This window comes from Falco peregrinus, chromosome 9 (assembly GCF_023634155.1).
Source record: "Falco peregrinus isolate bFalPer1 chromosome 9, bFalPer1.pri, whole genome shotgun sequence".
Taxonomy (NCBI): domain Eukaryota; kingdom Metazoa; phylum Chordata; class Aves; order Falconiformes; family Falconidae; genus Falco; species Falco peregrinus.
The window spans coordinates 18,876,455-18,903,143 of record NC_073729.1 but is presented as its reverse complement, the minus strand read 5'-3'; the positions used below and the strand labels follow the sequence as shown (position 1 = coordinate 18,903,143).

The following is a 26,689-nucleotide window of genomic DNA, read 5'->3' as shown; positions in this document are numbered from 1 at the left end:
TGCAACAAGTTGTAGATGTTGTGACATTATAAAGCATCTAATGTAGTATAGATATAATATTTTAAATAATATATTTACAATATAAAGCAATATATTAATTTACAGTATAAAGCATCTAATGAGTTCTATCCATTAATCACAAAAGTTGGTTAGCAAAAGTATTTTTTTATAAGCAATATGCTGAATTTCAGTGACTGAAAGGAAACCAATTATTTCACAATCAAAGGAGAAAGAAAGGTAAGTTCCAAATATTTTTTTTAAACTGAGTTTCGTTTAAAACCAGTCTTCACCTCTCCAAATCAAATGAGTAGACCTTAAGGAGATTATAGCTTCTGTTTGATATAAATCAGCCTCTTGCTTGAAAAGTACATCTGCTTCAATAAGCTTTATGATAGTTATCAAGACCCACTAAAACATCTCAGAGACCGCAATGTGTGACATTACTCCCAGCAAAATTATCCTAAATTATTTGTTACCTGCTTTTTAATATTTAAATATATCGTATTTTGGTAAATTATGTTAAAGTTTTCCTTATTGATGTATCAGGAATCATAGCTTCTCTATTATTTAAGTTATAAAATTGTCCTTTATGTTATGGTGTCATAGATTTGTTCACATTGGACAGGGCTTTGGGAGGGCTCCAGTCCGACCTGCGGCTCAGAGCAGGGCCAAGCCTGAATTCACATGAAGCCATTTCAGGGCTTTGTCTAATCAGGTCTTAAAAACCTCCAAGGACAGAGATTTCACAACCTCCGTGGGCAATATGTTCCAATAAATAATCATCCTCAGAGGTTTTTTTCTGTTAGAGAGTTGGAATATTTTATATTTCCTTAGGAACAGTGAGAAGCTAACTCCCTTATGTAATGAGAGTCTCAAACCTGAGTTAACTGGAAGATAGTTACACTTATTTTGAAGGCAGAGGTGCAAAAATGAACTCTCCAAACAAAGAGCTCTTGTGTTATATAAAAAATTTACCCTGCTGAAGCAGCTCTGTCCCCTTTCCCTCCTCCATTGCCATGCCTGTGTTATGCCAACCCCTATGCCTACACAGCCTAGGGAGACCGCTCCAGTAATTTTGCTAAACTTGTGCATTAAAAAGTATAAAGCTGCCTGCTACCTTTATTTTTCTTCATAAAACAGCTCAGCAATAATATAAAGCTTTTCATCTTCATTAACTAATACAGATGTTAATTAATTAATCATGCTTGCATATCCCTCTATTAAATAGCTAGTCTACTAAAATTTATCCTTTCTATTCCCTAAAGGTATTTTGTATATCAGCCAGGTCTTCTATTAATCTTTTCTTTTCCACAGCATGTTTAACCTTCTTTCGCTTATCATTTAGGGTCGTTAGGGCTTATTGTCTTAGTTATCCTCTCTTGAACCTTCTGTGTTGTCCATTTTTTTTCTTTTCTTTTGCTTTCTTTAACCAGAACTGTGTAGTTGCCCCAAATTCTCTTCTGATTAAGTGTAAAAAATCGGGAGAAACCGCATCGGGGTGAACTCCACCAGAAGCCAGATTGTAGTCATTCTCAGGGCTTGAGACGTGACTTTACGGTCCATACCAAGATGAAATGTTATCTGCAATTGCTTTGATGTTTTATTTTTTCTTAATAAGATTTGTCACTCTCTACTGATTAGGCATTTACTAGTAAATTGTGTCTAATTTATGTGGACACACAGTGTACACAATTCAGAGAAAAAAAATCAGAAATTTGGGAAGAATGGGAAAAAGATTCCAAGAATTATTTGGAGTCTCAAATCATGATCAATAATGAGAAACTAAAGTTCAACCTACTGCAAGATAAGGTAACTTAAATTAAACCTGTAGACCTCCAGGGAGAGGATTACACAGCACACTGAAATCAAACAAAGATACAACAAAAACCAGAGTTCGAAAACTGGAGACAGACTAATTCAGGATATATTTAAGATTCACTGAGAGTAATTAACCATCAGAACAATTAACCTATGAACATAGTGAATTTGTTGAAGTATTTTAAGTAAATATTTTTCCTAGAAATGTGGTTGTCCAGCCAGAAATTACTGGGTGAGATTCTATGCGAAGTTAGAATAATTCATCACAGTCTCTTTCAGCCTTAAAATTTAAGACTATAAACCTCATATGCTCAAAACATCTTTTTTTCTTTTTTTTTTTTTTTTCCTATTTTATTCTCCCCCCACTTCTAAGTGTTTGGGGAGGAGATCATGGCTTATTCCTGGCTAAACACAAAACATCACCTCTCTTGGGATTCTCATCCATGCACATTGCTAAGTGTTTTCCTGGGAACAGTGCAGAATATGCCATATCATTCAAGACCCTTTAGTGCCTTGGTGTCCTGTAAAATAAGATCTCTTTTAATTTATTCCTGTTCTTTACTATTTCTCTTCCACCGTAACATTGCATTGACTGAAGTTTGATTGTTGTGGTTGCTCCCCTATTCATGTTTAACTTCTAGCTGGTTATATTCTGTCAAAAGTGTTTTCTGCAGGCCATGTAATTATACCCACTGATTCCCTCCCTGTAAAATCTTTTCTGTTATTGCTGCTGCTTCAATGAGGCAGTACGAGATTTGTTAGGCATGCTCTCTGTGGGTAAATAGATGCTGACTGTCTGCAGTTTAGGTATAATTTGCTAAATGTTCCATGCCAACTATTTTCTGCTATTCTTATTATTCAAATCATGCTTGTAGAGCCTTCTAGTTCTGTTTTGGTTTTTTTTTTCTCTTCTTGATAGCCAAAATAAATATAACACTGACTTCATCCTACTACTTCTGCCTATTCTGTCAATCCCAAGGAATCTCTTATTGCTATTAAAGCTGTAGAGTAGCATTTATCTGATTTCTGCCGAGTCAGAGATTTGAACTGACTTCTATTTGCCTCTCTTCCCCCTTTGTTTTGTGTACAGTCCCTCCTCGCTCTTTTCATGAAAACCAAGTGAAGGATAATGAGGCTTTATATCTCTTAGAACAAATTTCTTCCATTTCTACCTCTTTTTTTAATTACTCATTTTTCCAGCTGATTTTTTTCTCCATAAACATGCTTTTCTTATCCATCTGTTGCTCCAAGCCTGTAAACCCTGTTGCAGGCATTTGGCCCCCTTTATTACCAAAATCCCCTTATTTCTCACAGCTCAAACTGACAGTGAGCATTGTTGGTGAGCAGCGAATTAATCTGTTCCTCAGTGTTCCGTGTTCCAGCTCTTTCATTTCACCCAGGATTTGCAGTGTTGAAAGCTATCAACATCCTTACCGTAAAAAAATATTTTAATGCTGCCTGTAAAAACAAACAAACAATACCCACCCGCAGATGATAGGCTTTTGCACTGAGTAGAGGATTGCTTTTCTCTGTATCTCATGTCAATGCTGCAAGTATAACATCTCTTCAAGGATAGGATATCATAGCCTCTTGCTCATGCATTGATGACCCATTTTTATTTTGTATCGTGCTGTTCAAAGACAAAAGAAGGTGAGACCATCTGAGGGAGCTTTCATGATTAATTGGTCTCTGTTACCTGTCCCAGAATGCAGATTGAAACTGGAACGCTCCAGCTCCCAAAGCTAAATTCACAGAAAGCAGCTGGTTTGGTTTTTTTTTTTTCTAATAAGAAGCAGAAATACACACCTGCCACTTAATATGTGAATGATCTTTAAAATACTGGGTAGTTTCAACTAGATCAAAGCAACAATGGCTTTAGATACAGTCATTTAAACCCATTTGCATCATCTTCCCTGTTGTCTGTCACAGCCACAGAGAGGCACTTTTAAGAGTGATGCATTCCTGTGCATTATGTTCATGTTTCAGTTTAAAGCCACAGGCGGTAGCTAATTTCCATTCTTTTGACTGTATGAGATCATCTCTGATAAACTGTGCATTTGGCACGTTAATAATAACAGAATGAAGCTAGCTACAGCACTCATACCATTATTTTGTGGTACTTGAGCAACTCGCTGTCATGCGTAAATTTGTTTTCCAATACTTAGGCAGTGAGAAAAGTGATAGCCCTTTTACATAACTGGGGAATAGAAGCAGACAGATAGGCAAACACTTCTATGTCTGTGTAAAAAGTAACATTGGTATCAGCAAGCCTCCTCACAAGAGTCAAGCTAAGCATTCAGTAGAGTATTTGAAGAAATTGGAGTAGAACAACTATGCTTTCAGCCCAGGAGCATAAAAATGCTTTGAACAGACGGGAAAGGGATCTTCAGAGCCACATGCCAGCACTTGTAAAGCTCTGCAGCCGAATGGAAGGATATCTCACTTAGAATGATACTTAAGGGGAGAAGAGACATTAGGAGATACAGGCACAGCTAGTGAATAATTAACTGGGCCCTTTGAAATCTTTTAAAAAGTGGTTAGTAATTTCATGAGGAATACTTCGGGATGACTTAACCTGCTCTAAAAAAAGAGATTGTTTATTGATCCTTGTTTATGTATTTGTTTTTGGGAAGGGTAGGTACTGTAGAGATCCTATTGGCACTTGCAAGATGATTATGGCAGTTTTACTTTTCAAAACTTTACAGTTTTTGTTCCCTTTAGAAGCCTACAAGCATGCAACTTGTGGTCGTGCTCTGCAGGCATCACAAACTTTGCAGAGGTAGGCATTTGCAGCAGATTGATTCAAGTCTTTATAGAAACGAACTGCATTATGCTTTGTCTCAATGCCTGTGACTTTATCCTACTTCTTCTGCTGTTACGGCTGTGGGAAACCTGAGCTTTAAGTCTTAATAATCTTTAGCTATCAGAAATGCTGGGTCACCAGGCTTCACATTCTCCCAAAGTCATGATTTGTATGAGTCCTAGCTGAGCAGGCTTTCATTTTGGGTCAGATTGCCTAACTTTGCTCAGTTCTTGCCTGGTGACAGATGACTATCTCAACCCGGCCTGAGAGCTATGCGTTTTCCACTATTTAAATTTCACAGTGCAGTGAAGCAACTGATATCCATATTCAGCCACTCTTGTCGAGGATGTGAAAGTGGAGAACCTTAATTATTTAATGTTGTAAAGCATTCCAGGGATCTAACCTGACAGTCCCAAGCCTTTTCTTGTTTGTTTTCAAATGGATGAAACATCTAGGAAAGCATAAGGGCTTTCGTAATTATTCACACCTCTGGGTAATTCTATTAATGGACAAATATAACAACATTTCCATACACTGCCCAGGCACCTGATACCAGCGGCAGTATTGTTATGAATTGGATGTCTGCTGTAAGGACCTTATGAAGGAGCACAGGCAAAGGGCAGGCAGGTGATGGCTTGTTTCTATTTAGCAGCTGTCACAGGTAGACTCGGGTATCTGTATTAGCTGTCACCCATGGGATGGGCAGCAAATTTGTTTCCTAAGAAGCACCAAGGTTTTCTTCTGGGAACGCTATGAGATCTGGTAATCATTCTGAATGTGAAATGTGGCACCTTAGGTTTCATATTAATGCCCAAGCAGCTTTCTGAAAGGAGGGCTCCCACGGCTGCCTGCTCAGCTTGTGGCAGCCTGGAAAGGAAGGTATTTTAGTTGTGGGGTAGGATAGACTTTATAAAGGTTGTATGTATGATATGATGTATATATATATAAATATATATGTAATATATATGGCATTTAAGTAACTGCAGGTTGTTGGAAAACTGTGCTGTCACGTACAGAAGATAGCCACTTGAAATAGTGAAAAGGCTATAGCCTAATTTAAAATTAAAACATTAAGATAGAAGTGGTAACTACAGTGAACACTGTCATGAACACAGATAATATATAATGATGTACTTGAACATGAGGTTTGGCTGTTGTCAGACCCTGAGGAAATCCAATCTGTTACAGCCGTTCTAGAGGCTTCTGTGCCAGTGCACATAAAATCACTTTATCTTTAGTGCTGATGGTTGTTACTTAGCACTCTTGGGGCACTGCACATATCAAAGGTGCAGCAAATATTTTACATACTTTCTTATAGAGCTAATCCAACCCGAACGCTTTATGTTCTGCCACAGTACTACAACCCAGCTGCTATCAGTAGTATTGGTATTACAATCAAGGATAGCATGTAGCTCCTTATTTCTGGGTTACCATAAAATGATCTATTATGCCCTGCAATCTACCGACAGACAATCTGGGACAACAAGGCACATAACATCATTTTGATATTTTGAGAAATGGGGACACAAGAATTAGAACATTCTTGTCGTCTGCCTTAAAAATTTCTTCATGACAGCAAGTGAAAATTTTAGAGTAGGGAAAAATTCTAATCTTTTCAACTGCAATTTTTTTTCAAAGAAAAAGGCAATTTATTGACATCTCTAACAGTAAATGCAGCTATATAAAAAAATAAATTGAAAAAAAGGTATTCTGTACCTTCTAGCAAGAAAACCATATGATTGCATTTCCTTCACCAGTATAACTTACTGCAAAGACAATATTGATGAAATTTAGATAAGATTCTAAATTGTATATAGTGATAACAGGAATTTAGTGTATTTTAATGGTAATGCGTATCCCAGCTTTCTAACACAGATATAACTACACAACTTGAAATCACTGTTGCTGGACCTAACACATTTGTATCCACTAACGCACTTAATCCACTTTTCTGTTCCTAACTTTTACCAAATGTAAAACCTTACAAGCAGCATGCAAACAAAATATTCCATGCAGACCTAAATTGTCTTTAAAGTACCATTTAAAAAAAACCATTGCTTAAAAATATCCAGAAAACTGGATTCAAAGAATTGAAAACACATTAAGATAACAATTTTACTGTAATTACTTCAGAGGAGCCAACCGAGCATCTTCTGCCTGGGAAAGTTCATGAAACAGTGTCCCTAAATTCAGGCTTACGCTGAGGTGCAGGTTCAAATGGTGTTTACCTTACTGACATAGAAGTTAGAAGTAAATGGTTGCTTTGTGTTGTCTAGTTGATGAAGACAAGTTCCACATGGAAACCAAACTTCTGTTGTTTGTTCCTAGGCTGTAGTAAGTTTGGTGTCCAATTTATTATATAAACACTCAGTAAATTAATGACATGGGCACTGCCTACTGTGAAATGTGGAGACTCTGAGACAGAGCTTATGACTAAGATGAGGCTTTATAGCTGAAAGTTAAATAACCTTGGTGAAGAAGGAGGATTCTTCTCAGGCTAGTAACACTGACTGTAAAACCCACAGCTGGTATGAACCAGACTCTTCTAGACGCTTGAAGGACCTGACACCTGTACAAAATACGTGCCATAGCAAATAGAAGTTCAATTATACTGCATTTACTTCTCTTACTGTGAACTATTACACCCTTTTTTCCTGGCATTTTTTGTAAAGACCTCCACAGGAAAAACTCAACTCATTTACCTTCTGCTATAGGACTACGATGAAAATGATCTACTTTACTTCGGCCTTATTATTTGAGACCCAACATTGTCCAATCCCATAAATTCTCTCAATTAAAACCTGTATCTGCCACTTGGGATGAAATAGGTTTTCAAGATATTACCAACGTGATTTATAAAGGAATATGTATAACTAGGATAAATTTTAAAGAAAGCTACATTAAATTCACTAAAATGAGCCATGCAATATTTTTACGTGTACAAACATTGTCATATTTAACTTGGGCAAGTACAGCAGGTACACATGTGATGAGATACAGAAAAATACTAATTGTTGGATTTTCAGAATGTTTTTCAGTTTGTCATCTATAGCATGATTTTTAACGTCAACTGCAAGTTGCATTTAAAATTTGATTTTAGACAGACCCTTAAAAGAGTGCAAGCAAGAAAATTCATTGGCTTTAATAGAGCAATATATGGTTGATTTAGCTCCCTATTGATGCAGAGATGCTTGCTTGGTCAGAAATTCAAACAGGGAAATAGTATGGAACTTGAACAGCAAGAAGCCAATGAATGCAGCATGACATTAAATACCCTGAGCGTCACAGTGGGCTTAGCATATTTTCTTCATAGTGTATGAATGTTTTGGATTTTGCAAATTGAGACAGACTTTTTACCAGTATGTGCATGATTAGTGTTATCTTGTTCTCCACTCCACAGGTGGGCATTTTACTTTGCAGAAAATTCAGAAAGACAATGATGATCTTACAGCACAGAAGAGCAAAGATGGAAGTGGTGAGAAGGAACTCTTCTTTGTTCTTGTGCTCCTTGGAAATTTATGGGCCCACAGCACAGGGGTGAATGCCGTGCACCATCTGGATGTATCTGGGGCCTCTTCTTGACTAAGACTTGTAAGTAATGTTGCCCCCAGATTTCCTTTCTTTGCTACCTCATATATAGGTTTCAACTGGAGATTTCAAAGTAAGTCAGTCAGTTAAAATCCTTAGACTCGATCTCAAAAGCAACAGTGATTTATTTTTTTTCAATAGCTAAATTCATTTTATCTTCTCTATCCCTGGAATAAGTTAAAGCACGTTTTCAGGTTCTTCATAGCTATCTGCAATGGGTAACGACACAAAAACAATTAAGAAAAGACCAAAAAATCACAATCAAACAAAAAGAATGTTTCTAGTCTGAACATCAGAAAATGAAAGTAGATACCTATTTTTTAGGTTAGTTAAGTGATCGAACAAAATCACATACTTTCAAAAAATGTTCTTTTCTGAGCCTATTGAAATCAGAACCTCTAACACAGAGACATGTGACATCTGCATTTGTCTCCCTAAATGATGCTTGTCAGGAGTATTTCATTCTCTCCCCTGTGACTCACTCACTATTCAAATAGATGCACTCCCCAAAGATGCCGTCTTACAAAGCATCTTCCATATAGCTCCTAGATCCCTCCTGGTTGTACTGCATTGTTGTTGTTAAATGTGGATGTTTCTTTGTAAATGCCCTCTACTCCCCATCTTCTTATTTCACATCCAGTATATGCTTCCTTGGCTCCACAAGGTGATGGGCTCTGCTCTCATTCCAGAGTATGTATTGTTTGTATAATTGTCCTTTCTAGAGTAGGTAACTACCCAGTTTTGTCTTTATATAGAAAGGCAGTGTTTTCTCATAATTCCACCTCAATTTTATTTAATCCTGTATGAAATATTGACAAATTTGTGCTGGTTTACCATAGAGATACAACAGTTGATTCTGAAGGAAGCATACTGGAAAGGCTGTCATAAAGAAAAGCCATGAAAAGTCTGAAGATATATTTTTAAGTTCTTGTTTATAATTTTGTAATGATAAATGGAATACCTGTGACTCTCTGCTCCATTTTAGGCAATCCCTAGAGTGGAAAACTTTTACAAGCCATGTATATGGTACTTACTATATACCTATGTATCTATATCTATCTATCTATCTTTATGTATATCTATATCTATATAATTATGTATACTTACATACAGTATAAATGTATACTTCTATATACTTACATATAAGTATCCTTATACTATAGACTGTATGTTAATTTTAATTAAGGTAGTGATCCCTAGGGAAGGGGATAGGGAAAGAGGGAAATTTTACTTGATTGGAAAACTGAAGTAAGGAAAAGGGCAGTTAGTTGTAAAATTATATTGCAAAACCCAAATCAGACTAATGCTACAGTATAGAAAACTGTAACTCTGGAAGTTCTGACAGTGTGATAGTTACAGCAGGGCATGTAATTTCTCCCTGCTGAATTTTCTAGCTCTTAATTTACAGAACTGCACTGAAGTAGATTCTCTTTTTTCTTTTTCAACATAAGGATTATTCATGTTATGACTCACCATGATTATTCAGCATTTGAGCTATTATTTGAATGCATTTGGCCAGATACATTATATGTAATGCCTGCTTCTTGACTGGAGAAAAACTGAGGAATTCTTTGTTCACATATTTGCATTGACATATTTGCCATTTGGTTTTAAACAATATTCATATATTTGACTTTTAAATTATTTTTTCATTAACATTGTTTTTATGAAAATTTGATTGCTCAGATTTTTCCGCAAAACACACTCAATAATGATGTGACGGTGGCCAGCCAGTCTTAATTTGAAAACAAGAATATTCAGGATAGATGTTTCTATACTTTATGCCTAACTTTTATGGAATGTATTATTTTATACACAAATGGCTGTTAAACATTCAATTGTAAAAGTTGCTCAGCAAAATGGTGGTGCTGGTATGTTGGTCCTATTGCTTCTGAAGACAGCTCATTGCAGTGCTTACTGAGAATGGTATGACTTAATATCAAATATTCAGGAATTTTTTACTGAATCACTGCTTTTCAGCTGTGATAACAACATAGTTTGATACCCAATTAGAAATGAAATTCCCTTGAAGTATAACTGAGTATTGAACTCAGAGAACAGATTTGTACATCACAGAAACATGGTTGATAAATCTGCAATATCTTGTTTGCATTTAAGTTTATAATTCATAGAATCATTTAGGTTGGAAAAGACCCTCAAGATCATGGAGTCCAACCATAAGCCTAGCACTGCCAAGCCCACCACTAAACCATGTCCCTAAGCACCGTGTCTTTGTGTCTTTTAAATGCCTCCAGGGTTGGTGACTCAACCACTTCCCTGGGCAGCCTGTTCCAGTGCTTGACAACCCTTTTGGTGAAGAAATTTGGAACATCATGCAGAGGGTACCTAGGTGAAAGGGAAGAACAGAAGTAAGATCAGTACCCTAAGGAGAATCTGGCAAAGAATTTCTGCCTGCTTTAGGACTCCTAAGGCAAGGTAAGAAAAACCCCAAAATATGAAGCTTGGGCTCCATGTTTATGTATATGTGTCTAGTGCTGGCTTTGCAGCTACACTTCTTTTTTTTTTCCTTTTTTTTCCCACCCTTGAATATTGAGAATTCATAGCAACTTTTTATTTCAGTAGCTCTTCTGGGGCTTCATTTTGGTTTTTTCCACCTGTCAGGCTGGAATACACGTCTTACTACTGCTACACTGGGTTTCATGCTGAGGGAGGGAAAACCCAATGAGGGTGACAGCCTATCTGTTGCTCCCCAGTTAGGGTCAAGGCTGCAGTTTCAGCTTGGATTAGCTGATAAAACAGAAATGTGTGAACTGAAAAGGTGGAATGGCACTGGAAATCACCTGTTGTTTCATTAGCCACGCTTGGATTGATTCATACCAGTGCCATCTGAATTTCCCATCCTCTCTTCAGGCAAGTGCTTGTTTTCCTTTCCTGAACAGCTGTTGACTTCAGCAGGAGGGGGAGGCCTTGTAGGTTTTCTGCTATCCCCCAAAATCTCCTTGGGAACTGATTTACCTCTGTGTTTTCTGACATTGGCAGAGAACTTTTACATCAGCACAATCTGCTGGTGACCACGTATCTGTCAGTCTCTTGCGCTCGTACCAGTGACTGCTGGGAAAATCCAGCCCCTTTTTCCCTATTGCATCAGCAAATAACAAGGCACCCAAATATTATGCAGACAGAATGACCTCAGAGCACCAGCAATTTAGATGAAGAGTTCACAGCAGAGGGCAATTTATAAAATGCATACTTTTTTAGGTACTGTAGGTTTCTCTGCATTATGCCGATCCACTCGTGTCTCCTTGGTCCCTGGAGAGCCGATGAGGGGCGGCGTTCAGCCACTCTGTCTGGTATTTCTCCAGTCCTGTGCTCACCACACACCAGGGAGATCCAGGTATGGAGCTCATGGTCTTCTCAAGGAAAGCTGTCCCTCCAGCACTCTCCTTAGCTGTATTGCTACAACAGGTCTAGCAGGGGGCTGAGGCACCCCAAAATTTAACTGAGCTATGGGAGTTGCAGAGGAAAAAAGACAGAATACTACTGTAAGGAGCACAGGATCACTGGTGAAATTCAAAGAGTCAAGAAGACAGCAAAGGCATCAAAAGTTGAAGAACACCCAGCACTGACATGGCTTATGCAATTTGTTACAAGCCAAGTAAAGACATTGATCTCAAGCAGCATGATGTAAAATGATCCTGTGCCCAGGTCAGGGCTCTTTTTTTCCTTAGCTGGGGTTTCTTAGGTGACCAAGTGCTTTCCTAAAGGGAAAGAAACCGGTTTGCTCCATCCATTGTCAGTTCTAGTATAGCAAATATGTATAACAGAATGATTTTTTTTTTTTGAGAGCAATAAAAACTGTATGAGATTGCAAAAGGTTTATGTATGTTTTATAGCAGGAGCAGCCATTAGAGTAAAACTACATTATTATTCTCTTTCATGCTTCCTTTCTGCTTTCAGACCACATTCCCTGTGAAGTCAAGCAGGAGGTTCTTTAGTTTTGGCAGATGTCTCAGTGAAAAAAATTAGCAGTGCATTTATGTATTTATGCAATGGCATTAAGCAGATTGTAAATGTTATAAATCAAACAATATTTCCAAACATGAGGTTATGTATGTTAATGCAGTACATTGCCCATTCTTATCCCCTAATGAAGCAGGAAACTCAAGGTACAATATTTTTTGATGTAGTTCACTAAAGTCAAAGTCTGGAGTTTCCCAGGTCTAACTGCACTGGGTGCGTTCCACCACTGATTGACTCCATCTTATTTCCAGGACAATAGGATTTTCAGCAATGTAAAATTATGTTCTGAAAATGCTCAGTGATAAGCCCATAAAAGGTATAAAATTATTTAAATGAAGTTATGCTAGTTACAAGTTATTGCCATTGCCAATACAAGCACCATTGTTTGAGTGGTAGAAAAGCAAAGTTTAATCCCTGTGAACGTGTTGGTTGTGTGTATTTGGTTTTGTTTCTTATTAGAAACATTGCTAGGGAGAACTGATGTATTTTTTTTTAAGGAACAGTAAAATGATTTGTGAAATGTTGGGGCCTGTCTATCAGTTCCGCATATTTTTTTCTGTAAGTTTTACTTTTCAGAGAATTCAGTGTGTTGCTATTAAGTGTAGACATATTTTGAAAGTAATGTTCCAGTTCCAAATACTTCTAGAAGACTGGTAGGCTTCTGGCACCTAGAAATCTTCTTCCAACTGACATTGTTTTGTTTCCCTGTCCTCCCTGAAGTTAAGATTCATTTATTGCCTTTGAAAGTAACAGGGAGAGATAACCATTTTGAATTAAGGGAAGAATCAGAAGTAGGGGAATGTGCGATCATGTAAAATGTACACTAGTTAAGAACAAGCAAGAAAATAAAAAAAAGGATTTTTGGTAAAACAGGCAAACAAAACGCACCATTGACTTAAAGGATTTATGTTATGTAAATCAATTCCCATAGGAGGCTATAAATGTTACGTTGGTCTAAATTAGCTGAGGATGATGACGTCCTCTAAATTAGGTGAGGATCAGTTTGTCCTCAAACAGCCTTCTGACTGAAGGAATGTATTTCCTATCATTACAGCAATCTGCTACAGAAAATTAAAAACTGAGCTAACTTTGAGGCCTTTCCCTATCTCTGAAGCAAACACTATAATAATTTACCATTTCTCTAACATCCTAGTAGTTACACTTCAGTTTAAACACTGATCAGCATTTAAGTACTAAATAATATTAGTATTTTCCATGAAAGATTTAAAATAAAAACTCTGGAACTAAAAATATCATAATGGACAAATGTTTTTATGAAGGAAGGGTGTTTTTCACCAAATGAAGAATACAATTTCCACCACTTTTAACTAAGGAAAAGCCATCTTTTTCTACTCAGAAATACTGTTTTCACTACAGTCTAGTTAGAAAAATGCGTACTGGAAAAAATTCTTATTATGCTTGTTATGATTTTGCTTTCAACATCTGAAAATACTTTAAAAGCAAGATCCCAGTCCAGTTGGTTATTTTAGACAAAGCTTAGATTTCTTCTCTGTTGAGTAAAGCATTTGAAGGCATGTTTATCTTCAAGAATTTGCTTAAATGTGGTTGTTATTAGGTATATGCATAAACACTTTGCTGAATGGGGATAGATTGCTGCAGCAGGCTCTAAAGGAACTAAGAACCCAGCTGATAAAGGGATGCTTTGGGTAAACTGTGCTAAATTTTAGAGATGTTGAGATCCCCGTTACAGTGAGCACCACGCATCCATCTTAATCATGGGAGCTAAAATTATAATTTCAATTTTTCTTACCTGGAAATTATAATGCAGGAGGAGGCAGTAATTTGCTTGTGGCTTATGTGGTAAATGGGATGTGATTTTCAGACCACAGCCAAACACAGTTAAGCTGGGCTTTTCAGTAACAGTGTCTATTCCATTCTCATAAGGGGAATATTTGCTTTTTGATTTGAAATTTCCATCTGATATTAACAAGCACTATGTATGGGCCTTGAGGAAAGAGTATGAACCAAGATAGTCTGATTCTGCAAAGTGGTTACTCCGTAACGAAACTTCCTATATTTCTGAGTTAATGGGCCAAACGCCCTCCCACTGACTCCAGTGATGAACCTGGCCTGTTATTTCTAAGTGTTACTGACTGCACATGTTCTTACTTGACTGTTATATGACTGAAATAGGCTGGCGAGCACGATTATATGGAGTGTGTGCACAGAGGACCATGACGGAGACCAGTGTGGCTCATTATGACTGACTGAGGGTGAAAATGAAAGTGCCTTACTGTGTAATGGGCTGTTCTAATTGAGGTCTTGTTTAAAATGTATGTCAAAAAGGACAAATTCTTTAAATTAGCTTTCCAAAGCCATGTTTTTTTTGTTGTTGGTCGGTTGTTGTTTGTTTTTTTGTTTAACTTCAGCTCAGATGTAGAATGAATAATTTTCCATAATTGATGAGTAATCCTGAGAAGGCAGGGAAATACTCTACTACCATGTTCCAAAAAACATTTATAGCTTTCATATTTCTGTAATATTAAACTGAGGAGTTACAAAAGGAAACTGCTAAAACATAATAATTTTCTGTAAATTCTATGAAGAACTTAGACTTTGCAGTGGTTGACTGTGATCATCTTCTGTGACAAAAATGAGTAAAAAAATTAATCCTTTAAATACTAGCATGCCCATTTTTCTTATACTGTTTCCAAGGAGCTGAATGATACTTTGAATATGTGTAGTACTGAATTGGTTCTGATGTTTTGGTAATTTCAGGTTCATCTTATGCTGGCCAGTTCAGGGTGGAAGAAAATACTTTTTTTTTCCTTGATAACTTCTCACTCTTCAAAACATTCTCCCCTTTTATGAGCATTTTCTGGTAGCGCTAACAAAGTCCAGGACTCTCGGTACTATCCCTAATTCATTCTTATCAAGCAGTAACGAAGTGGGGTACGGAAAATGTAGTCACTGACAGCCTGCCTTGCTGTCTTCTATCAGACAGGATACAAGGAAAGAGCCCTGCTTGAGGCATATCACCTACTAAAATGGGTTGTGAGCCATGATTCTGAAGTATTTTTGCATTTTTTTATTATTATTTTTATAAGCTTTGTGACTGCCAGCAATATTGTTAAAGCAACCTGTATTATGCTGGCAGAGTTGTATACCCAAGAAATATCTAATATATCCAAATATTGAAATGCAACCAAATGTTGATATGTCATCACTAAAAAAGTTTTGAGAAAGTTAGGACCAAACAGCTGTTTATTGTTTTTTTTAATAAAGTTATTGTAGTAGTCAATTACTCTTTAGAACTGTAAAATAAACATTAAGCAGTCAGTTCATTTATATTTCACCCTTCTGTAAATATTCTTATACATCTCCATTACCTCACTATATTATAGAATAAGAGCTATAGCAGTCTCCATTATAACCTTAGTTTCAGCAGCATCTGTCTTTCCAGCCTCCTGACTTTTTGCCCTCTGAACACAGGAACCTAGTGTTGGCATTTTGCATACCATAATTTATCTTAGTAAAATTTCTTTTTTGTTTACAACTGTACAAAGGTGAAGTATTCTTGATGACTTGGGTTTTAGTTTAAATTTTTGAAGTGAGGAACATTAATATCATTTACTGAAATCTAGCAAAACTTTCTTGGACTTCACAGGAACCAATATACTATCCAGTGCACGTGTGTATAGTAATATCAGGCTGCCTGAATTGATCACCTACTGGGCTGTGATTCAGATAACAGCTCAGACTTGGAAATACGGATAGGGGAAGAGAAAAGAGCTGTAAGAGCTGAGAAATTTAGCAGCAAACAATCCGTTCCCTGTTTTGGAAATGTTACTTTTAACAAGTCCTACAGAAACTATGACTTCTTTCAGGCATCTGTGTTCTCTTTGTCAAAATCCAGCTCTTTTTATAAACAGTGAATGGATTTAGGACCTAGCATTGCATTGAAAACTGTTGCTCTGAATCATTATACTCAAAAACACTAGAACTTTGTGCTGGTTCCAAAGATTCATTCACATATAACACACTGCGGAGTAAACTGCAGCCAGAGGTATCCTCAGAAGAGCCTTGGGAGGGTGCCTCATTAAATATTGTGATCAGTTTTTAAAATATATTTGGATAGCATCCTTGTTATTGCTTTGCAGTACATGGGCTTTAACTTTGAGATGAAGAGAAATATTCTATATAGAGAACTAAACAAAACCATTGAATCCATAGAGAAGTCACTCAACTTGATACAAATCCACACTATAGCTGGTTGTGGCATCAAACTTTTGCTCGCTATGGCCAATGTCTTTAACTTCTGTTAAACTTGGAGACCTATTTGTTACATTCACAGACAGATGTTGGAGCCTGTGATGTCTGGGTTTCTGTTTCATGGTGCTGAAGCCCAGCTGATATTACCAGAAGCAGCATGCTGTACAGGGCCTGAAAATTTGTACTTGAACTTTGCTTGTTCCGGGTGAAACTTGCTTGTAAATAATAATAAATGAAATAATTTATTCTACTTCAATATTTTTCCTGTTGAATCTACAAAAATAATTGACCAAGTTGGCCTTGCATGTATTTCAGATTTCTCATTTTAATCCATTTGGGATGGTCCTAGGAGCCTAAGTGTCCTGGAAAAAAAGTTACTAGCAGCTTCTTGTTTTGACTTCTTGAATTCCTAAATCTTTTCATTTCTCACTGTCTAAAATTCAGGGTTAGTTTTTCTGCTGCATTGTCTTGGGTCTTTTCCTGGAAACGTAAACTAAGCTGAAATTGCGTAGCTGTTGCATGCGCTCCCAGAGTTACTCATTTAGACCTTTGGTGCTCTTCACACCTCCATATTATCTGCCAGTATTTGTATAACTGTTCATGTTATGTACAAGTAACTGTATTTGCAGGAAATGCGTAACACGTCAGTGAAATAGTAATCTTTTTTGGTTTACTTGTTTCAGGGCTACATTTTGACACTAAGTCCTTTTTCTCTTTCTTTACATTACCTTGGAAAAAAAATTATTACCCGTCCCATTGTCTGAAACTGTTGCCTGAGCTAAGAGCTGGAAGAGGTTGTCAAGGTGTCTCCAGGAGATGGTTAGTGACATTTTGAAGTTGGCATATGTGGGAGCTGAATTTCAGAGAGTAGTGAGCTTTGTGAACAGCTGTAACTTTGCTCTTTTTAACTGCCTTTTACTTGCTTGAATAGTTGTACTTTCTATGAAACTAAGTAAAGCAGTGGTGAAGGAAATTAGATGTAATGACTATAAAAAGAAGTGAAGGAGAAAGAGGACATACATGACTTTAGTGTAACTTACCTTTGACGTGCTGATCTGTTATCTTTCACTGATGTAAAGGTTAAATCCATTAACTGGTGGTCTTCCAGTGAGGACAGAGAGCTGACAAGGCATGAAGGGCTCAGGCCAGCAAAACCACAAAGTACTTGATCTTTGAATGTATGACTTTTATTGTCAGCAGCAAAAATGACTTGACTTTCATATGTTCCCTCTATGTGTGAGGAAGTGAACATAAATTAATAGCTACAGTAATTTCCTCTGGGTAAATCTATCTAAACGATCTTAAATATTAGAATGCTGAAAGGCTAATGGCTTGAATATCTGACATGATGAACATCTACAGCTGTTTGTGAAGCCAAAGGGAGGTCTTGGTGCCCACTGTCTTTGAAAATCAGGTCACAAGACCAATGATGTCTTTATACAGAGAATCTGCTTGCTTTCAGTAAAATTTACATAAACTTGCAGCAGGATAACAGCCTGATGTACCAATGCTATCTATATCCGAGTTTCTAAAAATTAAGAGTTTTGGAAATGATTGTGTTGTTTGCCTTCCAAGAGATGTTGGACTGTGGGTGGAGTGTTTTTATCCCCAGCTGCTGAATGCACCATTGTTTTGCATTTATTCTTAAGAATGAAACAGTATGTACACCTGAAGAGTAAATCATAGGAAATGAACAGCTGATTTGGGTTTTGCAATTCACATGCATGAACTACCTTTGCTAGAATTACTGTTCAGTGATAAAACAAATAAAATGTTCATGTCAAAGTGTTTATAATATTTCTGTCACAAGGTGTTTGTAAATCTGTTACACAAGATGGCTATGTTTTTATTCTGTATTTATTGTATTTTTTTGTCTGTGGGGAAAATGGTTTCTTGTCAATACCATCATGTTATTGGACAATCTTACCAGAATATGCACTTAAGGGAAATAATTTTTTTAAGGACTTTAAGATTTACCTACACTGTATTTGTCCATTGGGACTCTGTGCTTGTGTGTTGTAATAGTCCAGACCTGACTTAAAATACAGCTCTCACATGTTTTCTGAGCTTCTCATAGGTTAACTATACAATGATTCACGCCAGATACAGTTAGATAATCAGTGACCAAGTTAGCACATTTTGGGAAACTGCTGCTCAGTAATGGTTATGAACAGGCATCCAGTCTTTCCTAACAATAAATAAAATAATTAGCCATAAAGCTATTTGCCATTAGCTTATTTTAATATATGGCTCTTTAAATTTGAGTTTACCTGTCCCCTCAGCTGAGATGTGCAAATTCCTCCACCATTGCAATGAAAAGTAAAATGGGTTCATTGCAACTACTAATTCTTGTAATCAGCAGACAGCACTCTTGCTCAATGACTTGCTACCAGCTACTTTGGTCTGTGTTGTTGATTCAAAAGAAGAAATGATTGTGCCTATCCAGCAAAGGAACAAAAAAAAAGTGAAAGAGAAAAAAAATTTCTCTCCTTTCTGTTTGCCCTGGGTCTCTGTAATGTGGTAGCCGTGAGACAGTATTCACATATATTTCAATTTTTAAAATTCATTTACAGCTTGCAGGAGGATGAGAAGCAATAAAATCTAAGCTTACCTAACACCTGGTAGCATTAACTACAATTCAGAAACTTCAGACTAATATAAGAGGGAACATAATTTGGATTTAGCAAGGAGCAGTATTCATGAATTCGTTATCCACTGTGACTAACTCATGCCTTTGGGAAAGTTTCTTAATCTCTATTTTTACCTTAACAGATCCATACAGAAAATGAACTTTCACAGGAATGCATTTAAGGTATTTACGAACTCTGAAAAGTCTATGTAAATAAAACCAAGTAGAAAATGATTGGTAAAGACATTTAAATGTGAACTCTAAAGAAAATAATTTTTCTGCTTTTCATTATAAAAGGTTGCTTATTTCTCCCTGAGGTGCTGGTTAGTGAATGCTGAATAGAAGAGAGTTGTGCTTTGCTTTGTTTAAAAATTGGAGATGATATACATGCATAATAATAAGACTGCTTTACCAGTGACCATCTCTTCCCCTTGTTGAGCAACCACCTCATTTGGCAGAGACAAGCTGGATGAAGACCAAGTGCATGTTTAGCTTGACAGCAGTTTTTATGAACTCTGTCTTTTAACAACAAACTTCAATGAATTCTTATTTTGAAAGATATTGGGTTTATGTAAACTCTGTAAAAATCCTGTTGTGTAACTTTCAAGCAAGCACCAACCTTAGTAAATGCATATTTATGACTGTGAGTGGTTAAACGTGGCATATTCCTGGTCCTGAGGAATAAGTTTTGAGACAGAAAACCATAACATGAAAAAATGTTAGTAAATATTCCTATTGGCATGAAAAGGAGAACATCTGCTAAAGTCACGAGTGGTTTGTTGCTTGAGTTAGCAGCAGGACAGCCTACAGCTCATTAGCTATGGCTTGATAAGAGAACAGGAGTGCAGTGGATAGAAATGTTTGTCATTTGAAGTTGCTTGAAATCATGCTAAAAGCATTAAAACCATGATACTTCACGTTTCTTTTTAATTCCTTCCTTGGTATCTTCAGAAACTGCTGTAATGACTGCTTAACTATTAGTACAAAGGCAAACTTAAAAATATGTGCACGAAATGTCCTGAATTTGATCTTCTCTTCACAGCAGTATTTATTATTGCTTACATTTGTCCATTCCTACCTAGAAATGCACATAAGCACACGCAAAACACTGAGCACATCTACCAAAATCAAGTTTCCCTCTCATGCTGAGGCAACACTGACATTAGCCAGAACACAGAATTTGCATTCTTTTAAACCCATGTTGTGGGTCTGGTCTTGAGCACTGCGATGCCAATCTGAACTTTGGATCACAGGCTGCAAATAGTTCTTGCCTAATTTTTTCCTAAGCTCACTTTGTGCACAGATATCTCAGATTTAAAATGCATCTGGCAATTCAAACACCTTTGAATGTCAAATATCCTACAGTTAGGTTTGGTGTAAGGGTGAGGTAATTATGGATGCCAACATAATTAACCTTGGATGTCTGTTATGTTAATTCTTAAAGACAGACGTACTAATGTGTGGAAATGGGAATAACCTCTGGTATGTGTTTTACTGTCTTGATTCCCTGCAGTCTAATCCAGAGAAGGAGTTTTACCTGTGAGAACTACCATGATTAACTGACCATTGACTTAAGGGAGAATTTTTTTTATCGTGGGAGTGGTGAAACACTGGAACAGGTTGCCCAGGGAGGCTGTAGATGCCCCATCCCTGGAAATATTTAGGGTCAGGTTGCATGTGGCTCTGACAACCTGATTTAGTTGAAGATGGCTCTGCACCGCAGAGGCATTGGATTAGATTACTTTTAAAAGGGCCCTTCCAACCCAAATCATTCTGATTCTGTGACTTCAGTTGTTGTTCCTATGAGGTCTGTGTGAAAGATTTCTTTCCTCTCTGAAAAGAAATCATGTTTGGGCAATCCATAATGTCTATATACAGGTATGTTTAGTGAATACTCATACAGCAGTTTAAGCATTTGGCCACTGATGTAACATTGTTTTAAGATGACATATGTTATTGTCCCAAATGGCACATCCCCTGACAATGCCTGTCTGAACGCGTCTCAGATGGGGAAAGGAGAGTACCTTCTGTTACTACGCGGTGACGTGACAAGCATCACGTTGTGTGCGCTGGGATGATGACTCAAGCCACAACTGAAGGACCCTTCCTGGCTTTGCTGAGATCATGTGGGGAGAGGATCTACCTGGACCTATCTAGTTGGAGGATGGGAGCTTTCTCAGCCTGAAGCCGCTGTCCCTCTCTGCCTCCAAGATCCTGGCCTTAGCAGGCCATGAAGATTCAATTCTCTGATATTCTACAAATGAACCTATCAAATGTAGTTCTATACTGGCTAGAGAGTACAAATAAAGTTTGTCATCCCTGTCTTACTCAGTTTTGCAGGCAAGTAAGAACAGACTTTTTTACTCTGATAATGTAATTTGGATTTTGTGTTATATGCATTTTGGCACAGTTCTTGTGAGAATTAAATGCTAAATTCCTCTGAGAGGAATCTAACATTTTAAAAATTATACCTGTTTTTATATATAGAGAAAATCTATGCAAACAGCACATGCATTTAAACAAGATAAGTAACACTTGCTTTTCCATAGTATTTGGGACTGACACACACCTCTGAATCTTCTTGGGTCATCTGCACTTACCCAGTTTTGTCCTTAGGAAAAAGTGTGGTCAATGAACTACTTCTCTGATTATTTCTAAAAGTATATGGATGACTTCAGACTTTTAGTTTTATTACTGCCTAGATACAGTAAAGAAAAATGGTAAGTCTTACCTTATCTGTACTATATTTGGCAGCGGATAATGGATCTGTTGTCCAAAAATCCAAAGAGGACTGGAAGAAGAGATGCAGAAGAGGATACCAATCCATCCAGTCTGTAAAAAAAGGACTGTTAACGTACAATCTACTGAAAGCAATAGCCTGTCTTCATTTCACTATTCTACACTAAGATTTGGTGGCTCCAACTTGAAAAAAAAAAAAAGCAAGAATCCAGATATAGATGGCAATCACAGAAAGCATGGAGAGACTTCATAGAAGAAAAAAAGTTAAGAGACTGGAATTACTTAGTTCAAAAAAGTAAATGTATGTACAAAATAAGTTCTATAAAACAGCATAGCTGGTCACAAATGTGGGGGAATGTTCAGCAAAAGCCAGAGGTATTATATTCAGATTCCAGTTTTTCTTTGTTGTGTTTTATTTTATTATTCTCATTTATTTCAGTTAGTTCAGACAGTAAGTTTGATTGATTCTTTAATCAGTGAATGAGGGCTCAATGTGAAGCAGAGGCACGCAAGTACAAAGTCTGTTCACACCCAACAATAAAAATGAGGAGATTCTTTATTTAAAAACAACATTTGTAGCTGGAAGAAGCTATGGTGACATGGAGGGATGGCTGTGTGGTGGTGCAGCTGCTCTGATGCACACTCAGGAGCGAGCACAGCTCTGGGAAGGAGGAAGAGGAGGGTGTCCACCTGTACCGCAGCCCTGGACTAAAACACAGCTTTCCTTCAGGGCTTCAGAGCAGATTAAGCAAGATGTCTTTGATGCTAATCTGTAAAAACTCTTGAGCCAGTTTACACACATCACGAAGCCAATTTTGTTTCTGTTGCTTATCGTCTCTGGTAAATGAATGACAGTGGAGTAATACAACCAACCAATGTGGTAACTGTAGAGGTACTACCGATGGAAGATGTGGTCTGGAAGGTCATGAATATATATAATACTCATGACAGACGAAGTGCAATCAAGTTCTTATTGTGTAACTGTGTCATCATGCATGTCACCTGAGGAAATGACTTAACCATTGAAATCAGAACATGCATATTACAAATCACAAATTTATCAGAAGAAAAAAGACAGACATTCCAACTTTTAATACAGGAAAGTTAGATAATTTAATGTTTGCTACATAATAATAATTTTTGTTTGTATACTGTTTTTTTTTTTAAATTGCAAGAAACTTGCAACAAATGACTCCTTGGTAATTTACCTATAATGGAAAAGGAACAGTTTTATTTCCCTATCAGTCATTAATTTAAAAAAGTATTTTCACTTGGACTGCAAAAAATCTAATAAAAATTGACACAAAGTATTTATATTTAAATGACTTACTATTTTAAAGGGCACAATAATCTTACATCAAAAGACATTAAGGTATCTTACACCTCTTCCAGATCAGTGTCTATCTGGTGCTTTTACTGACTTCTGTTATTCTTGAAGGATGTTAAGAACTAGCAGAGAAATACATTCACAGTCGCCGGAAAAAAAAAAATTCTGCATTATTTTAACTCTATATTGGTTTAAGCTTAATAAGCTGGCTTATTAAGGCCAGCTGCTAAACCATTTCTGAACAGGAGGGGGAAAATAGTTACTGAAGATTTATCGAGGCAAAGTACAAAAATGGGACAAAGATGTCAAAACATCCCACCCAAGAAAAGCTTAGGAAGTCAGACTTTGAGAGTATTGAACAGAGCATAGAAAAGGCAGGAATTCAGTGGTAAAGATCTTATGGGCAGGATCATTGAAGACAGGGGTTTGAGGTCTTATCTGTAAGCAAATACATTCTTCAGAATTACTTAAAATATTTAATTTGGCCATGAAAGTGCTTTTTTATGGGTTTTAGTGAAGGTGGAAAAAACCCTATCTAAATAAAATTCCTAGCTAATATATACAAGTTGATCTTTTTGGATACTTATAAAAATGCCAAGGAATATAAAGGGTTTTTTAAAGAAAATATTTCACTTTTTACCTCTTGTACAAGAAATCTGAGTTTGGGGTCTGTGGCATTATTGCTTTTGTTCTACCTTGATTTCTGTAATGCAGCTACATGCAGGTTCTGTTTGACAGTGGTGTTAAAAATCTTGTAATAAGTCTAATAATAAAGTCTAATGCTGAACTTGCATTCAAAATTACCAGAATGCACTGAAACCAGGTCATTAATCTAAAACGATGAGAGGTTAAAAAGTCCTTGAAACTTCCTTTGCTGCAAATAAGAAACATGGGTTTCATCTCACCTAACCCTCGCAGCCTACAAAGTATTAGTTCTCCAGTCTAATATAATTAAATCAAACATACCCATGGAAGAAAGTTCCCTGAAGCTGCAAAGTTGTGTAATTTCTATGAAATACAGAGATTTGCTCTCACTGTAGTTCCTTTCCTATGCTCTTGGAAGGATAAAAAGTTACAGACAAAATTTCCTAATATCATATCCCAACTTACCAAGTTTTTCAGGCAACTGGTTATGTTGGGAGCAGCTTCTTTGTCCCATTTTCTTAGCTCTTACTCAGCTGAAGCTCCTGAAGATCATTGTAATTTTTTTGAAAGGAAGAAAACTAAACATCTAGAAACTGAAAATGTATTTAATTATAGATGAAGCTTTGGCAGGACTTAACTCATCAAGGTAGAGTTTTAGACACTAGAGTTGAAAAATTGGGGGACGTAAATTTGTGCTTTCCTGTTGTCTCCATCAGTATTTATAACATACTTGAAGGATGCAAATTTTCTCTTGCATCTTAGGCATGACAAAGGAGTATACACTATTTAATTTGATTGTACTTCAGGACTTTTCATTTGAAATTTGATGAACATAGTATGTGTTAATTAGACGTCGGTAAAAATATGGATGCAGAATTATGCACTTCATGCAGAGCAACTGTCAGCTATTGCCACTGATGTAATTTTCATGTGCGCTTTTTGTACACTGGCCATTGGATAGGATAAAGTATTGAGTTTTAAATCATAGCATAAAAAGGAATGAAATACTTTTCACTGGTTGTTTTTTTTTTTGCTGTTGTTGCTGTTCACTGTTTGGTGGTTTTTAATTGTAAAAGATGCTGTAGATGTAGTTTTTCTTCTTAGCACTGCTGTCCTATTTTCCCCATGATATCCCCCAGGGATCTAACATGAGTTTAAGTAAGTCCATTTTTTTCTCAACTGACAGAACAAATGTTCAGATGCTTTAAAATTTAAAGAGCAAAACGTAGGGATGGGTAAATCAGTTCAGAAAAGGAAGGAAACTCCCATTCAAATCAAATAGGTTTCTTTTTGTTTGTTTGCTTGCTTGCTTCTTGGTTGGTTTTGTTTACTTTTAATTTCCTATAATGATGTTACATTCTGAGAGCTAGGCATTCCTAATATCCTTCATTATACCTAGAAGGAAAGACCTCCGTGTATCACCAAGGATTTGCAGCCAATAGGGAGAATTACATGTGAACTTTGCTGGTGAATGCACCTATGTGCATAAGACCTTTTGCGTGAAAATTATTTTCATAGCACACAGTTTAATGTTCATTAATATTTATGAGGTAACATAGTTGCTCTGTGTATATTAAAGAATGTTCTCCTTTTCAAGGACATATCTTGTTTAAAAAGAGCCATTTGAGAGCTACTGTAGTAAAAAGTTTTGTAACTATACAAAGAGTTCAGAAGGTCCAAAAGTGAGTTGCTAAAGGTATTTACATGTGTTTTGTGTTCTATTTACTTTGACATGGCTTGTATAGAAAAAATACAGCAAGAATTGTTGTTTTAAAAGTTCAGCATGGTATTGTGCCTACGGGTGGACTCCTTCAAGTGGCCTAAAATCCAGATTCTTGCATGGAGTAACTTAGTGCAAATTTGAAGTGGCGTTACCGATTCAAAATCTGTGTCATTTGGGTTTGAGGATAAAAAGAGTCAAAGGTGCAGCCTTTTGAGAAAATGTTTTGCTGAGTACTGGTCCTGACTTTTTGCATCTGTCTCAGACTATGGGTCTCACATCTCCCAGTCCTTTCAGTGGCTTGAACGGCGATCCTAGCTAGGAATGAGTGTTTCCAGAAGTGAGGGGTTGGAGATCAGCCGGTGCCATCACCAGTGGTGGTGCGTTCAGGATGGCCCGTGGAGCCGTGGCTGCCCCCCGGGTGCAGGTGCGTGAAGTTTGGGAAGATGTGGAGAAACGGCAGCAGCGCATGCACTGCAGGAGTGGGCAGGATTGGTGAGTCACACGTGTGGCCTGTGTGCTCCCCATGGCACTGGTGTCCACATCTCCATCCTGGATTTCCCCTCAGCTTGAGATTTGTGGTCCCTGTGCCTACCCCACACTTGGATCTCGTCACAGGCTGAGCCTGACACCTCCCGTTCCTCTATGAAATCAATGTGTCAGCAGAACTTTCTGACTTCTGGTATCGGTGGATATTCACCCCTAGCAGTGGTGGAGTTAGCTGCTGTGTGGTTCTGCAAGCCGGGTTGCCAGCCAGAGCCTCATAGCTGGCAGCTGCCTGGTACCTGCACCTCGTTGCTCTGAGGATATCTGAGGGGTGCTGGGTGCCCGTTCCAGCCCTGAGGAGATCTGAGGGGTGCTGGGTGCCCGTTCCAGCCCTGAGGAGGTCTGAGGGGTGCTGGGTGCCCGTTCCAGCAGAGGGTGGCTGGACCCGCCAGTGCAGCCCCTCAGCACTTGCTGTGCGCTGTCGGCGCCACACGCCGAGGAGAGCGGGGGAAGCAAGATGAAGAACTAAAAGAAAACTCAAGAAAACTGAGTCTGCAGGGACGGGCGCTGGCTGAGACTGCCGAGCTGCCCGGCAGCTCTCCGGGCCCCCGGACTGAGCCAGCCCCGATGAAAATGCAAGTATCCCGGCGACGCGCCGGTCGCCCTGTTGCTTCCGCGGGACCGGGGGAGGGCGGAGAGGAATGGCGGGAGCAGCCGGTA

The 26,689-nt window shown here is 37.6% G+C and overlaps 1 protein-coding gene and 1 long non-coding RNA gene across 3 annotated transcripts in view; both read left to right on the top strand.

Moving 5' to 3' along the window:
• The window catches only part of LOC114012954 (uncharacterized), a 33,604-nt gene extending 8,933 nt beyond the window's left edge, over positions 1-24,671 (top strand). The window contains exons 3-5 of one of the 2 annotated variants that reach the window (XR_008748844.1): positions 8,022-8,212; positions 10,465-10,645; positions 16,506-24,671. This is a non-coding gene — a long non-coding RNA (uncharacterized LOC114012954). Of the gene's footprint in view, positions 1-8,021; positions 8,213-10,464 lie in introns of both variants that reach the window. The other variant, XR_008748843.1, reaches the window with a different exon arrangement.
• Positions 24,672-26,321: 1,650 nt separating this feature from the next.
• The window catches only part of SHANK2 (SH3 and multiple ankyrin repeat domains 2), a 354,214-nt gene continuing 353,846 nt past the window's right edge, over positions 26,322-26,689 (top strand). The window contains exon 1 of the mRNA XM_055814240.1: positions 26,322-26,686. The gene's annotated coding sequence lies outside the window, so the exon portion shown is untranslated. The remainder of the gene's footprint in view (positions 26,687-26,689) is intronic.